Raw genomic sequence first — 10,081 nt, forward strand, 5'->3', positions numbered from 1 at the left:
AATACAATATAGACTGATACAATATAGACTGATACAATATAGACTGATACAATATAGACTAATACAATATAGACTAATACAATATAGACTGATACAATATAGACTGATACAATATAGACTGATACAATATAGACTAATACAATATAGACTAATACAATATAGACTGATACAATATAGACTAATACAATATAGACTGATACAATATAGACTAATACAATATAGACTGATACAATATAGACTGATACAATATAGACTAATACAATATAGACTGATACAATATAGACTGATACAATATAGACTGATACAATATAGACTAATACAATATAGACTGATACAATATAGACTGATACAATATAGACTAATACAATATAGACTGATACAATATAGACTAATACAATATAGACTGATACAATATAGACTGATACAATATAGACTAATACAATATAGACTGATACAATATAGACTGATACAATATAGACTAATACAATATAGACTAATACAATATAGACTAATACAATATAGACTGATACAATATAGACTGATACAATATAGACTAATACAATATAGACTGATACAATATAGACTAATACAATATAGACTGATACAATATAGACTGATACAATATAGACTAATACAATATAGACTGATACAATATAGACTGATCCAATCATCTGATTGAACGTGTGGAGGAGAAGACAAACCATTGTGTTATAGATTGGAGAGGAAATACAGGGAAAGTTATAAGTCACATAGTTCTCCCAGTTTTTTTTAGTTCCACTTGAGTTTAACTTTTCAGGGAAAACAAACAAGAATTTGTTGTAATATCTGAAGCCTTCCAAGGCAAGAAACAACACAGAAAAAAATAAAACATATATTTTTTAACAAGATATAATGCCACTTTATATCACATTTCATCCAGTGTCAGAGCAAGTCTCTTAAAATGTGCTATTTGTTGTTTGTTTTCGGAGTGGTACATAGACAGTCATGTCAGGCCTTGGGAACTTGTCAGACATTCAGTTTGCCGGTGCTTTACAAAAGCTGAACACACAGTCTCAGGGGAATCACTCAAGACTCCCTATCTCTCCCCCCCCCATGTCACCAGACAAGAACAAAGCCCCCATAGTCATTTCTCCTAATTTCACTACAGCCTGTCGAAATCCTGTTTTCCTTTTCTCCCTCTCTTCAACAAGTACTTTATGCTGGGATCAGTCAGGTCTGAGCCGCCCACAAAAACCTGCGGCTCTCTCTACGCCGTCTTTCAGAACAAAGTTTGACACAACACAACTCCCTGCCATTCACTTCCCTACACCATGCAATTTGTTTCCATTTGTCAAACAGCATTATCCTCCACAAAAGGAAATGCTGGCACAATAAAAAGTAAAAAAACAAAAACAAACATTGTCCCATCAATCCAAAATGGCCGCTTGACTAGCTCTTTATTAGCCCTAACAAAACAACCTTTCACAATTTGCAGTACTTTCTCTTGTTATGGATACTTTTCATGGCACTATGTGTTCACTCAATTGATAATGAAACACCTTTTTACAGAATAAAATGCCTATACACACACCTCTTAAAAATCAGCACCACCATGTCATATGTCTCTTAAAATGCGGACAGGCTAACTGACACAGTCTAAATTCATCCATCATGTCATTCCTCCCCATTGTGCTGACTCTGTACAATGGGGAGGAATGACATGATGGATGAATTTAGACTGTGTCAGTTAGCCTTAGTTTATTAGTTTATTTCTTCATTGTGTGGCTGGCTAGGTTTCTCTTTGTGTTGCTCAGACGGCTATCTATTAGAGCTCCTTCAGCACTACGTTGACAGCATGGCTATTTCCCACCTATTCAGATATGTCTTAAAATGGCCCTATTTTGAGAAACGTGGAAGGTATCAGGTTAATAATACTTATTGTGTCAACTTTGTTGTTGCCTTTCTTGCGGCAGGCCTTATCGAGGGGCGAGCAGAGAGGATATATGCCGACTGTGATTGTAGATTGTGCCCTGAGTATTCCTATTGTGGCGTGCGCTGCAGTCCCAGACAGTTTGTGAATGCTGTCAACGCTGTGTCAGGTGTATTAGCACTTTGGAGAGCCAGGCTGCTCCAGTTGCTGTGTGCCTCAGCCCTCCCTCAGCCCTCCCAGGGCCCTAGCCACCAGCCTGACACCCGACACAAAGTAATCACAGATCACAGCATTTAATCACTGAAACAAGCACTCCAGAGGACCCCCGTGTCAATATCCCACTCTCTCATTATCTGTTCAGATTGCACATCCACACTGTCAGATAAACAGAGTGGAAAATTAAGATTAAAAATATGGTAATTTCATTTCAGGCAGCCGGCTTCTCTCACTGGCCCATTATGCTATTGATTACCTCTCAATTCAATTTCTCTTTCAAAATAAACTTTAATCTATTTGCAACCCAACAATTCAACTCCCGCGGGGCTATTTGAGAGTACGTAACCATTTAATGTGACGCAGGCTGAAATTTCACTGGCGTTAATGAATTGTGTAAATCAGGCAGCTTTGAAAGCACCTAATGGCCAGTTCACGACCCACATCTCAGCCGCTTTCTAGAGCCTACTTAACAAAGGCTAAATACTGCCATTTCGACTTAACTGTTTACTGACACCCCTCTCCAAATGTGGTGTGATTACCGCTTGTTCTCAGCTTGAGGATAGTAGTGATAGAATCCATTCATACCCAGAAGTCAAATTCCACAGATGATGAGAAATTATCAGTCACCCATAGAAACCTGGACTGGATTTATAAACACGCAGCAGCGGGATGATCAGGTGATCAGAGTGGGGGAAAACATGTTGATAGTACACACACTTGATTTCTTCAAAAGCATTCATGCCTTTTCATATCATGTTATAGCTTCTTTGAGTGGACATCTACTGTACCTGCTAAAACATAATCCATCTACTTTTGACCTGCTTTTCATTCAATAGCTTTATCCAAGAAAAGAGGTAGCGATATAGTCCTACTCCAATCTGGTTTTATAAGACAATCAATGAATACTGTGCAATTACATAGAATTGATATTCTGATCAAAGCACAATGATTCATTAAAACAATGAGACAGGCATATCCTCTCTGACCTTATTTGTCTTCAAACACAAGTACACACGAGGGGGCAGGTAGCCTGGCAGTTAAGCGCGTTGAGCCATTAACCGAAAGCTTGCTGGTTTGAATCCTTGAGCCGACTAGGTGAAATATCCGTTGATGTGCCCTTGAGCAAGGCACTTAAACCTAATTGCTCTGGATAAGAGCGTCTACTAAATGACGTCAATGTAAAATGAGTACAACATCAATTTGACTTAAAACTTTTCAGACTCACAGCCTGTGTATGCCGATCACATGCGACACATACGATGTCTTGAACAAGGCATTGTGAAATCAAGAGCTGGATGATATTTGGTCAGTTCTGGAACAGTTTGTGAGGCATCCTTGGTCCTGTATGGCTCAGTTGGAAAAGCATGGTGCTTGAAATGACACGATTGTGGGTTTGATTCCTGGGGCCACCAACACGTAGAAATGCATGCACGCATGACTGTCAGTCGCTTTGGATAAAAGCTTCTGCCAAATGCCACACAGTATATTATTATTATATTATCCTCATGTTGTGGACAGCACAGAGGGCCGCAGTACACGGGTCAAAGGTCATACAATGGTGTCCGGTCTGTCACAGCGCCGTCTCAAAGACGACACAGCTCCCCTCAGACGGGCTCATGTCCGTCAGTCCGTTAGTCACGTTGGAATGTGTTTTGTTCATATGGACCTGAAAGGGTCAAATTATAGACCCAAGCTACAGTAGAATCCGAGGGGGAGTCTGTGAATGGCTGATTTAGGATGGATCTCAGGCTGGATTGAGGAATTTGTCTCCCACAGGAGTATGAGATCATGCAAAGTGGTTATTTTGGTCTCGTAAGAACTATGAAATTCTGAGATAATCACAACAAAAAATCTAGACCTCAACACACTGGTTGCTAACCGAGTCTATGCTGTTTAACATGACTGTTTAGCACGGATACAAGATCTAAATCAAGATCTTTCAACCACTTTCAAAATGAACATACAAACGCTCATTCAACATGGCTATTGAAATATTGTTGTTTTCTACAGAGAGCCAAAGGTGTACTTTTATCTAGTTCCAGCCGGCATAAAGAGGCTATGACAAGCCAAGTATTTTGGTAACACAAATGCATAAGGAGAGGGGAAAACAGGTGAAAACGTTAGCCACAGTATCAGATATACAATTCACTTGAATCACGTCAGTGTACCTGCCTGAGAAACTGCAAGAAAGGTATGTTACGGGAACACAGGAGGTGGCGATGGGGTGAGGTTGTGTTTCTCTAAGCGGGAGGTAAGCTTGTCTTCTTCTTTATATGGTGTCGACTAAAGCTTAAACCATGTATTTAGATTGTAGGTAGGTATTGTAGTTAGGTATTGTAGGTAGTTTATCTAGGTAGTTATTGTAGGTAATTATTGTAGGTAAGTATTGTATTCGCTGAGCCCGGTGAAGCACAAGGCTAGCTAATCCACTACCTGGACCAATAAAGCTAGCTAGCTAGCGGGTAGCTACTGGTAACTATCAGCAACTGTGGATAGTTGTTTCCAATGTTACTTCACGCTTAAGAGTACCTGTAATTATGCCAGCTAGCTACCTACCATTCAGCTGTTTTTCTAACCTCATTATCTGAAGCGTTAACGTTAGGTAGTTAGTAGCTACTGTACTCGAAATGTAGCTAGCTTGTTGCTACCTGGATAGCTAACTAAACAATAGCTGGAACGACCTAGCTGTAATGTTTGGAGACGCTTTCTCTCCGTTGGGACATACGCGAACTGGCTAAGTCGATTCAGTAGCTAGCTTTACACTTAACTAGCTAACAGTAGCTACTAAGGGTAAGTTATAACCTACATTTATTTTTATTTTATTTTTACATACTGGTAACCAGAGTCGTTCAAAAGGAATTCAAGACATGGGTGACTAGTTAACGTTAGCTTGCCTCTCTCTGTGTGTTTCATACCATGGGAGGAGGGGTTGGTTCGTTGACAGAGAGCAATGGCTAGCTAATATGCTAACTATTCTAGCTAGCTAACTAACTGGCTGAATAAGTTGACGACGTACTCACTCAAACTGTCAAAACTAACCCCAAAACTTTTCACAACGTTAGACACGGACACGAATGATCTGTTTAGCGTGTTAACACACTATTTGTAGTTTGTTGTAACCGTGTATTGGTGCTAAACTGTGTTATTGGAAGCTAGCATGCTAGTTAGCTATGGCGTCATAGGATACGGTGCCCTGGGTGGTTTTCACGGAAGAATACTGTACCATGTTAGCTAGCTGAATAAACTAAGTTAGAGTCTATTCCTAAAAAACATTGAACCGATGTAGTTTACAACAATTATAATGTCTAAAGTGGAAGTTGGGAGAGTTATATTTGAGTGTTTCAGTGAAACGTAAGAGAGGGAGGCCCCGCTCTCTCGCTTTCCCAGATATTTTGTAAATTTCATTCCGATCTCCTTTGCATTATTGTAGCCTTTTCTGTAGCCTGTCAACTATGTGTCTGTCTATCCCTGTTCTCTCCTCTCTGCACAGGCCATACAAACGCTTCACACCGCGTGGCTGCTGCCACTATAATCTGGTGGTCCCTGCGCGCACGACCAACGTGGAGTTCCAGGTCTCCGTTAGCCTCTGGAACTGCCGTTCTGCGGCCAACAAGGCAGAGTTCATCTCAGCCTATGCTACCCTCCAGTCCCTCGACTTCTTGGCACTGACGGAAACATGGATTACCACAGAAAACACTGCTACTCCTACTGCTCTTTCCTCGTCTGATCATGTGTTCTCGCATACCCCGAGAGCATCTGGTCAGCATGGCGGTGGCACAAGAATCTTCATCTCTCCCAAGTGGACATTCTCTCTTTTTCCCCTGACCCATCTGTCTATCTCCTCATTTGAATAATAATAATATATGCCATTTAGCAGACGCTTTTATCCAAAGCGACTTACAGTCATGCGTGCATACATTTATATTTTTGTGTATGGGTGGTCCCGGGGATCGAACCCACTACCTTGGCGTTACAAGCGCCGTGCTCTACCAGCTGAGCGACAGCATGTGCCATGCTGTCACAGTCACTAGCCCATTCAAGCTTAACATCCTTATAATTTATCGCCCTCCAAGTTCCCTTGGAGAGTTCATCAATGAGCTTGACGCCTTGATAAGTTCCTTTCCTGAGGATGGCTGGGTGAACCTCACAGTTCTGGGTGACTTTAACATCCCTATGTCTGCCTTTGACTCATTTCTCTCTGCCTCCTTCTTTCCACTCCTTTCCTCTTTTGACCTCACCCTCTCACCGTCCCCCCCCCCCCTACTCACAAGGCAGGCAATACACTTGACCTCATCTTTACTAGATGCTGTTCTTCTACTAATTTCACTGCAACTCCCCTCCAAGTCTCCGATCACTACTTTGTATCCCTTTCTCTCTCGCTCTCCTCCAACACTACTCACTCTGCCCCTACTCAGATGGTAATGTTCCGTCGCAACCTTCGCTCTCTCTCTCCCGCTACTCTTTCCTCTTCCATCCTATCATCTCTTCCCTCTGCTAAATCCTTCTCCCTCCGATCTCCTGATTCTGCCTCCTCAACCCTCCTTTCTGCATCTTTTGACTCTCTATGTCCCCGATCCTCCCGGCCGGCTCGGTCCTCCCCTCCTGCTCTGTGGCTTGACGACTCATTGTGAGCTCACAGAACAGGGCTCCAGGCAGCCGAGTGGAAATGGAGGAAAACTAGGCTCCCTGCGGACCTGTCATCTTTTCACTCCCTCCTCTCTACATTCTCTTCCTCTGTTTCTGCTGCTAAAGCCACTTTCTACCACTCTAAATGTCAAGCCTCTGCCTCTATCCCTAGGAAGCTCTTTGCCACCTTCTCCTCCCTGCTGAATCCTCCTCCCCCTCCCTCCTCCCTCTCTGTGGATGATTTCGTCAACTATTTTGAAAAGAAGATTGACGACATCCGATCCTCATTTATTAAGTCAAATGACACCGCTGGTCCTGCTCACACTGCCCTACCCTATGCTTTGACTTATTTCTCCCCTCTCTCCAGATGAAATCTTGCGACTTGTGATGGCCGGCCGCCCAACAATCTGCCCGCTTGACCCTATTCCCTCCTATCTTCTCCAGACCATTTCTGGAGACCTTCTCCCTTACCTCACCTCGCTCATCAACTCATCATTGACCGCTGGCCATGTCCCTTCCGTCTTCAAGAGAGCGAGAGTTGCACCCCTCCTCAAAAAACCTACACTCGATCCCTCCGATGTCAACAACTACAGACCAGTATCCCTTCTTTCTTTTCTCTCCAAAACTCTTGAGCGTGCCGTCTCTAGCCAACTCTCCTGCTATCTCTCTCAGAATGACCTTCTTGATCCAAACCAGTCAGGTTTCAAGACTGGTCATTCAACTGAGACTGCTCTTCTCTGTGTCACGGAGGCTCTCCGCACTGCTAAAGCTAACTCTCTCTCCTCTGCTCTTATCCTTCTAGACCTATCTGCTGCCTTTGATACTGTGAACCATCAGATCCTCCTTTCCACCCTCTCCGAGTTGGGCATCTCCGGCGCGGCTCACTCTTGGATTGCGTCCTACCTGACAGGTCACTCCTACCAGGTGGCGTGGCGAGAATCTGTCTCCGCACCACATGCTCTCACCACTGGTGTCCCCCAGGGCTCAGTTCTATGCCCTCTCCTATTCTCTCTATACACCAAGTCACTTGGCTCTGTCATATCCTCACATGGTCTCTGCTATCATTGCTACGCAGACGACAAACAATTAATTTTCTCCTTTCCCCCTTCTGATAACCAGGTGGCGAATCGCATCTCTGCATGTCTGGCAGACATATCAGTGTGGATGTCGGATCACCACCTCAAGCTGAACCTCGGCAAGACGGAGCTGCTCTTCCTACCGGGGAAGGACTGCCTGTTCCATGATCTTGCCATCACGGTTGACAACTCCATTGTGTCCTCCTCCCAGAGTGCAAAGAACCTTGGCGTGACCCTGGACAATACCCTGTCGTTCTCCACTAACATCAAAGCGGTGACCCTATCCTGCAGGTTCATGCTCTACATCATTCGCAGAGTACCTTACACAGAAAGCGGCACAGGTCCTAATCCAGGCACTTGTCATCTCCCGTCTGGATTACTGCAACTCGCTGTTGGCTGGGCTCCCTGCCTGTGCCATTGAACCCCTACAACTTATCCAGAACGCTGCAGCCCGTCTGGTGTTCAACCTTCCCAAGTTCTCTCATGTCACCCCGCTCCTCCGCACACTCCACTGGCTTCCAGTTGATGCTCGCATCTACTACAAGACCATGGTGCTTGCCTACAGAGCTGTGAGGGGAACGGCACCTCCTTACCTTCAGGCTCTGATCAGACCCTACACCCAAACGAGGGCACTACGTTCATCCACCTCTGGCCTGCTAGCGCCCCTACCTCTACAGAAGCACAGTTCCCGCTCATCCCAGTCAAAGCTATTCGCTTCTCTGGCACCCCAATGGTGGAACAAGCTCCCTCACGACGCCAGGACAGAGGAGTCACTGACCACCTTCCGGAGACACTTGAAACCCTACCTCTTTAAGGAATACCTGGAATAGTTAAAAGTGGCCCCTCTACCCCCCCAAAAAAAAATAAATAAAAAAAATAAAGATAGTGGTTGTCCCCCTGGCTATCATAAGTTGAATGCACCAATTTGTAAGTCGCTCTGGATAAGAGCGTCTGCTAAATGATGTAAATGTAAATGTAATACTCCCAACTCAGGGATTCTCATTCAGCTCGAGAGCTTGGTATCAGATGATTGAATGTATTTAAAACTTGACTGACAACTATAGAAAGTTCACACTTGGTTCTCAGTATTTTACTCATTTCAGTTTGTGGCTGTGGAGATACAGTTCTCTCTCAAACTTTTTCTTATTTTAAAAAGACCTGTTTGAAGTTGCAATATTGTATCTGTAGTCCCTGACAGATGGAATTGAATGATGAATAGCTACCCAGACCTTATCTGGAGAGTGGCTGAAGGGGAAATACATCACAAATGAATTTCAAATAAATTGTTTTATTATATATATATATAAGGACGTGTTCTATTACTGTAATCCCCATAGAAAGTTGATCCCAAATTGAGACAAAGTTAAAACCCAATATTTCTAAATAGATATAAAGCAAAGAAAGCTACTTTTCTAGAATGGTTTCTGAAATGATTTGAGAATTACATTTTTGGAAATAGATTACACGGACGATTCTCCCGAGTGGCGCAGTGGTCTAAGGCACTGCATCGCAGTGTTAGCTGTGCCACTAGAGATCCTGGTTTGAATCCAGGCTCTGTCGTAGCCGGCCGCGACCGGGAGACCCATGGGGCGGCGCACAATTGGCCCAGGGTAGGGGAGGGAATGGCCGGCAGGGATGTAGCTCATTTGGTAGACCATGGCGTTTGCAACGCCAGGGTTGTGGGTTCGATTCCCATGGGGGGGGGGTATGAATTAAATAAATAATGTATGCAGTAACTGTAAATCGCTCTGGATAAGAGCGTCTGCTAAATGACGTAAATGTAAAAAAATATCTGGTTAATGTAAAATGACAAAAAAGGCTATTTGTATCATGAAATAAACTTTTGGTATAGAATACAGAAATACTTACAAGCCCTTAACCAACAATGCAGTTTTAAGAAATAATAATAATAATAAAAAGACTGTAAATGTGTGAACTGAGAGTTCTGACTGAGTTAGGACAAAGGAGGAGGGCCTGGTTGGTTGGGTGGAGCAGGGAGGCTGCCTCCTGGTTGGTTGGGTGGAGCAGAGGGCTGCTTCCTGGTTGGTTGGGTGGAGCAGGTAAGGCTGCCTCCTGGTTGGCTGGGTGGAGCAGGGAAGGCTGCCTGCTGGTTGGCTGGGTGGAGCAGGGAGGCTGCCTCCTGGTTGGCTGGGTGGAGCAGGGAGGCTGCCTCCTGGTTGGCTGGGTGGAGCAGAGGGCTGCCTCCTGGTTGGCTGGGTGGAGCAGGGAGGCTGCCTCCTGGTTGGCTGGGTGG

This window comes from Coregonus clupeaformis, chromosome 40 (genome assembly GCF_020615455.1).
Source record: "Coregonus clupeaformis isolate EN_2021a chromosome 40, ASM2061545v1, whole genome shotgun sequence".
NCBI lineage: Eukaryota > Metazoa > Chordata > Actinopteri > Salmoniformes > Salmonidae > Coregonus > Coregonus clupeaformis.